Source organism: Leguminivora glycinivorella, chromosome Z (assembly GCF_023078275.1).
Source record: "Leguminivora glycinivorella isolate SPB_JAAS2020 chromosome Z, LegGlyc_1.1, whole genome shotgun sequence".
In the NCBI taxonomy this organism is placed as follows: Eukaryota; Metazoa; Arthropoda; class Insecta; order Lepidoptera; family Tortricidae; genus Leguminivora; species Leguminivora glycinivorella.
This window is the reverse complement of record NC_062998.1, coordinates 37,848,757-37,856,416: the sequence shown is the minus strand read 5'-3', so window position 1 is coordinate 37,856,416 and position 7,660 is coordinate 37,848,757. Positions and strand designations below refer to the sequence as shown.

The following is a 7,660-nucleotide window of genomic DNA, read 5'->3' as shown; positions in this document are numbered from 1 at the left end:
AATACCTGCGGTTAAATTGAAGCGAACGTGCAGTTATGTGTTATTTGGTGATTTCGTAATTTAACATAAAAATTAACAACATTCCGGTATTTAAACGAAAGTTCCTTTGGAAGGAACAGAATTCATTGCCGCTTTATAATCAATTTTGTTTGTGCTTCTTATCATCATGAGTAAGTATTGATTATTTTTTATTTATTTAATATTATTTTGGTAGTTTTCCTGGGTTAAATATGTGAGTAATAATATGTAGCACAATAATCTTATAAAGCATAATTCGATTTAGGTAACTGGTTTGTTGAAATATGCCACAATTTGCAATAGGTAAGGGATAAGGTATCCCAAAATTTGAAAATATACTTATTGAATAAATTCACTGTATTATCACAATAAACGTACATAAACAAATTATAAATAAATAAATAAACAAATATTTGAAATAATGGTTCCAACGTAATATTAGGAACATAAAAATACTTATACATGTTCTAATAGCCACATTACATTCGTATCTCCACTAACTATAACTATCACCAGCCAGAGGGGAATTTATTATTTAGATGCGATGTCATGATTTAATTATAGATTAATGTCAATTAATAAGCTAATTAACAGTTTAAGGTTAACAGCTGCTGCTACCTAAATAACTATGTTATTGGATATTAATATTAAAGACGTAAATATATTATAACACAATATTGTGAACAAATTTACTTTACATTCGCCTTGACCAAACTACAGAACGGATATATATTTATAGTATATATCAACTCGAGTAATCATTTTATAAATCATAATGGCTAATTTGGTTTGGTAAGATATGAATTAAGAATAACGAAGTACACCGGTGTCTCACATCGTGAGAGCCATGCGTGGTGATTGGTGCGCCAGCAGTGAAAGCGCTCATGTCATCGGTACTGCCTACTTTCTCTGAGGTCCACTACAAAAAGCGTGTACTACCTAATATACCTATCTCATTCTGTTGCCTTGATTAACATTTTTGTTTTGGCCGGCTGTTCTCATCAGCCTACATCAATTTCTTTAGTATTTGTTTGTTTATTTATTGCTTTATCTTTTACCCCCGTTTCACAAGCAGTCGATCTTTTCATACTTATTAATAAAATGAAACCTTAAGTGGAGAAAGGTAGGGAATCAAATAGGCTTACCTGATTCATGCATTGCTAAGATTTTCTTATTTTTTTTAATTTGTGTGTGTTGTTAGTAAAACACACTGCACTCAATCAATTCGTAGGACCATTGAGTGACACTTCATCCACATTCGCTAGCTGTCGTCTACAGACGGATAGCAAATACTTTAGTAAATAAAATAAATTTGTAATACCTATGCTTCTTGCGAAAATCCATTGCTATGTAGTTACTTTACATAATTATATTTTTTATATTAGATTATAAGTGTGGCATTTTTTTTATTCAAATTTAGTCAAATAGGCGTAAACTAGCACTGTACGGAGGTACGGACACACTTTTAAGTAGAGATGGGCCGAATACGGACTTTGCCGAATACGAATATTCGGCCGAACATTCGGTTCAGCTGTTACCGAACCGAACATTCGGCCGAATATTTGGTTCCGCCATATTTTAAAGCCTAGATTAGATTTAAAAACTTTTCAATGATTGATAAGTAATGGGAACTAAGACTACTAAGGCTCTTAATATTCCTATAATTTAGTGCATAAGAAGATTTTGGTTTTGTATCTTAAGCTACGTTATTTTAATTTCTAATTAATTAATTATTGTAGGTACTTATATTTTAACGCATTTTTAACTCCCTTTGGTGGTTTCTTAGAATGCTGTAATAGGATGTCAATGATGTCATTATCCGATGAATTACGAAAAAACTTACTCTATTTATTTACTTTGTTTATTCGGTAAATATTCGGCAATATAACCGAACTATTCGGCCGAATACGAACATTGAAAAACTGCCGAATATGCCAAATACCGAATACTTACCGAATATTCGGCCCATCTCTACTTTTAAGCCTACATATTACGAAGGCGCCTGCAAAGCAATTGCGAATTTCGTTATTACATATTTTTATTAACCGTCGCCTCATATCTCAAGAAGGACGGTTATCAAGTCGTCTGTATGTTTTTTATTTTTTTTTATTTTTTATGTTTGTTCCTCGATATCTCCGTCGTTCCTGGACCGATTTTGAAAATTTTTTTTTTGATTGAATGTATATACATACAGATTGGTCCCATTTTTCTCAGAACCCAGTTCTGATGATGGGATCCTGGAGAAATCGAGGGAACTCCTCAAATCTGAAAGGCATACATATGGTGATTTTTGTGTTAATAAAGGAACAGCATGCATTTAGGTACGGAACAGTGACATTTGGTGCAGTGGAACTGCTGATGATGGCCAGAACGGAACTCTTCAAATCTGAACGGCACGCTTATAGTGACTTGGGTATTTTTATACGAACAGCATGCACTTTCGTACAGAACAGTGACATTTGGTGCAGTGGAATTTCTGATGATGGTCAGAACCGAACTCCTTAAATCTGAACGGCACGCTTATAGTGACTTTGGTATTTTTATAAGAACAGCATGCACTTTCATCCAGAACAGTGACATTTGGTGCAGTGGAACTGCTGATGATGGCCAGAACCAAACTCCTCAAATCTGAACGGCACGCTTATAGTGACTTTGCCATTTTTATAAGAACAGCATGCACTTTCGTCCAGAACAGTGACATTTGGTGCAGTGGAATTTCTGATGATGGTCAGAACCGAACTCCTCAAATCTGAACGGCACGCTTATAGTGACTTTGGTATTTTTATAAGAACATCATGCACTTTCGTTCAGAACAGTGACATTTGGTGCAGTGGAACTGCTGATGATGGCCAGAACCAAACTCCTCAAATCTGAACGGCACGCTTATAGTGACTTTGCCATTTTTATAAGAACAGCATGCACTTTCATCCAGAACAGTGACATTTGGTGCAGTGGAATTTCTGATGATGGTCAGAACCGAACTCCTCAAATCTGAACGGCATACTTATAGTGACTTTGGTATTTTTATAAGAACAGCATGCACTTTCGTCCAGAACAGTGACATTTGGTGCAGTGGAACTGCTGATGATGGCCAGAACCAAACTCCTCAAACCTGAACGGCACACTCATAGTGACTTTGGTATTTTTGTAAGAAAAGCATGCATTTAAGTTCAGAACAGTGACATTTATTTAGTTATGTTTGTTAAGCATATTGAGTTTTCAAGTCAAAGTTTGTCAAGCTTCGATTTCTTATAATATAATCGGATTCATGAGGAATTGAGGCAACTCCTCAAACCTTATCGTTATACGTATATTCATTTGTGTTGCCATCTAATAATTAAAACATTAAAAGCAGTTTTAAAAAATACTTATACATTTCTACATAATCCAACATTCGCAAGTAGCTTTCACCAGAACCCGAAAGGCGACGGTTTTTTTTCTTAAAAATTATCTTGTGTATTTTCTTGATGTTACTGTTTTTTTAATAATATAATAGAGGTGCATGATAATTAAAATCATACTGCAACACTATAACCTTTTCTCCTGCTATGTGTACTTGGGTAAGGTGTAGTCATTGTTTTACTTTCAGTTCAGTTCTAGTTTTCGTCCACTTGACGATATGTGAACTATTAATCATGTACCTTAGTGTCCCAATATAATGTCCGAGATTAGACGTAAATATCGAAACGGAAATTTTACTACAAACTGGTTTCTTTAACATAAAATTGTAGTTACTTAAATCACTTTTTGTTACGGCATCCTAAAACTCCTAACACAAACATGACCGTGAGTCAAACCGTGACGCACATCGAAACAGATTGCCTCCACAACACATAATCTGCGACCCGAACTTTGCTACCTACACATCACCTTGTCAGGCTTAAGCTGGCAGAACGACTAAAATAGGTATGGGTACTCGCTATACCTGTGTACAATAATCTCACACTTCTCACAGTCAGTATTATGACTTCACAACATAGTTTTAAGTCTAGTGTCATTAAAATCACTAGATATCAGTCACGAGCACGGTCATCGCTGTACACATGGGGCCAACGGTTGGGCTAACCCTTGGAGCAGCCCCTTGGCCAAGCGTGTAGAGGGCTACTTGGCCGTATGTTGGCAGTTGGCGCCAGCGCTGGCCGGCCAACCGACTGGTGTCAGTTTTTTGTCCACACATCAAAGGATTTTGGCGCACATAGCCAACTGTGTTCACACGTTAGCGCCTCGCCTCATTCAGTTTGTCGTCATCCGTCAGAGAGGACAGTAGTGAAAGATTTACGAAAATAATAAGTTTGTCTATGCTAATAATAGTGTTGATTTTAGGAAATAAAAATTGCCTTGCAAATGTTTAATGTATTGCCTAAAAAAGATAAATGTGCTTATCAGAATATAAAAAAATTGTTATTATTTCGGATAATTTCATTTTATTACGAGGATATTATTTATTAATTAAATTTTGCTGACAACGAAATGACCTAGAATTACCTAGCCTTTTCCATTAAACGTCCATCTTTTATGAAGAGCCAATGCCAAGTGATTGGTTCACCAATGTGTAAACAGCTACTCTTATCTTGGCCAAGGGGCTGCTCCAAGGGTTGGCCCAATCGTTGGGCCCCATGTGTACAGCGGCCTTTAGCCCTACGTCACAACCACTTAACCTAATCACTAATCAGTGCTTCGCTTCGAGCACAACGTTCTTTCATTAAAAAAAAAACACAGATCCGCATTCGAAATGAGTGGCGATAACATTAAAAAAAAAACACAGATCCGCATTCGAAATGAATGGCGATAAATTTAAAACACGACCGAAGGAAGTGACTGTATGTGCATGTACAACGTTTTTCTAGACATATTATGGCCCTTTGAAGTTTCGGCCCGACAAGAAATTTACTACTTCGCAAACTAGTACGGGGAAAAACACAATGTCTCAGGATCTGGTTCTTTATTTAATTAAGAAGAGAAATGTAGAAAATTAACTGAAAACATTGAATATACCTACCATGCCATTCAAGAATGACGAATTCTGAGATAATATGAGAAAAAATAATTTGTCGATATTGATGCATGAAAATAATTACATGTGCGTCATAAATCATAAACGTCTAAGATAGGTAGTCAAGTATAGGTACTTGGATAGTTATGAATGTTATGATCGTCATCATGATCTCCGTTTCACCTGTGTTTTAAGCGAAGTCTTAGATAGGTACCTGTATTGTATAAACCTACTTATCATCCCACACTACATATATAGGCAACTCATTTATCGCAACTAACGTGTAATAAAGGCACACGAGGCGGTTTAATTCTGTATTCTATGCCTAATGTTTATGGCTTCTCTGACTTCTGTAGGCCTAGCACATGATGGCCGCGGGCGGGAGTATGTCGCCGCGAGATAGATGACACGTCTTTGTCTAATTGTATTAATGACATAAGGACAGGTAGTCTATCTCGCGGCGACATACTCCCGCGGCCATCATGTGCTAGGCCTGCTGCCTTCAGCGATATTATACAGTGTTATACACAGTAAACCAATCTGAATCCTAGGCCACTGTACGTAGAAACTTTCACAGTAAAAGTCAAACTGACTTCTGTAGGAAATGAAGCACGGTGTCAATACTGCCAATACGACAGGGTTTAGGATTGGTCTAGGATTCTAATTGGTTGACTGTACATACGAATGATAGTAGGTACAAGTTACTTACAATGTTACAAAACCCGTTTTTGGGTTCCGTACCAAAAATGTACAAAAGAAACCCTTATTGCGCCCCGCTCTGACCGTCTGTCTGTCAGTCTGTGCGTCTATCACATTACTAAAGATCTTGAAAACTACTATATGCTATCGATATGAAATTTGGAACAGTTATGTTATGAACATAGTTAACCTCTAAAAATTGAAAGTATTTTTTTATTATTATTAATATTAATTATAGAAAATGGCCAAAATGAAAAGGGGGGGGGGGGGGGGCAAAGTAAAAATTTCAAGTTACTAGGTCACGTGCGGTATCGTTAGAAAGAGCTCAAACTGTACCTTTTTTAAAACTATTTTTATACCTAATTTTTTTGTTGCGGAAAACAAAACTGAATTTTGACGGAAAATGTAAAAAAATACGACACAGTATTTTTTCTCGGTGTGGTGTTTTCCTTCAGCTTATAGCGATTTGAACGATTACGTGCAAAGTGCAAATAACCGACTTCCGCCACCATCCTTTCCGCTATGTCGTACGTGTGTCGTATGTGATATCCGTTGACTATGTACCTACCGATATACATTTCATTTGACATGATTTATAATAAATACTATTTCTTTTTTGTTCACTAACAATGTACTCGTGGATTTTTTGTTAGTTAATTTACAGTACTTAACTGATAAATAATGCTTATTCAAATTATCATTTATATCATAAATGAGGTAAGTGTAGGAGTTGATGATTCCTTCATAGCAAAGAAGTAAGGTCAGTGTCAGTGCCCAGTGCGGGCAAGAAGATAATATAAATATTGGTAATAACATGAAATTGAATAGATACACAGGTTATTGATTTCGGATAGCTTCGACCAAAATCATATTTCGTCACGTTCTTTCGTCCACATTGCCATGTCGCCAACATACAATGCCTAAATTCACATCTTACTAACTCGTATAAATATTATGTTCATTTAATTTTAACATTGCCTACTCGTCAATATTATTTCACATTCTATTATCCAGACTGCAAACTTTAAATGAGGCAACTTCTGCACTAATTTATTTATATTTGCGTTGCTTTTTTTCTAAATGGAAACTTTATTGCAGAGAACTTACTTATCATTAAAAAACCTTAACTATGAACTTATAAATAAAACTATAACTAAACTAACACTAGCTATAAAATAAAACTTTATAAATAAAAAGAGATTGGTTCTAAATCTGAACCGACCGGGAGGGTGCCCAGAAGGCTGGCATCATTGCCGCACTGAACGGCAATGCCGATGCGCTGGGCAAGGTATGTATCTCAGCCTTCCGGTCAGGTCACCCTACCCAATGCATCTATAAGACGTTCCAGCCAGCCAGCTCCTTAAAAATGCCGTGTGCGCCCTGACCCCACGGCCCAAGCGTCTCTACGCGCAAACGGCTCAAACATGTAGCCGGTGTCGATGGCTGCATATTTGCGCCGCTTAAGATTGCTCGGCCGCATCAGCAGCAGCGCCAGCCCTAACCCAGGTCTCTGGAAGATGGGACGGTGCGACGGTTTCCACGCACGTGGCATCCCAGACGAGGGGCCGACCCAACTTCCAGGGAACCACTGGAAACTATAAGTGTCCTGTGATTTTAACTACCACTGTAGATCATATAGGATCGTGGATGAGTTAGCACATGGGAATGTGGACAATAGGGTGGAGCGAAAAAACACTTTTCTGGAATTAGAAAACCTAATAGTTATCAATCAATGCCTCTTAGTCTATGAAGCCTTTGTGCAAATTTTCAGCTTTTTAAATCAACATCTTCTGCCTCCGCATTAAGTTTGAAATTTTGAAAATCTCATACAAACCTGAAAATTCAACTTTTAGATAAAAAATGTTTTTCGACAGTATTATGTTCAGTATACATTATTGATACATATTATTACAAGAAACTACCAAAAATTGCGAAAATAGCGTTAAAAAT

At 36.7% G+C, this 7,660-nt stretch overlaps 1 protein-coding gene across 1 annotated transcript in view; it reads left to right on the top strand.

Moving 5' to 3' along the window:
- The first annotated feature begins 2 nt into the window (after positions 1 to 2).
- The window catches only part of LOC125240860 (tetratricopeptide repeat protein 39B-like), a 32,063-nt gene continuing 24,405 nt past the window's right edge, over positions 3 to 7,660 (top strand). Inside the window, exon 1 of the mRNA XM_048149000.1 lies at positions 3 to 170. The gene's annotated coding sequence lies outside the window, so the exon portion shown is untranslated. The remainder of the gene's footprint in view (positions 171 to 7,660) is intronic.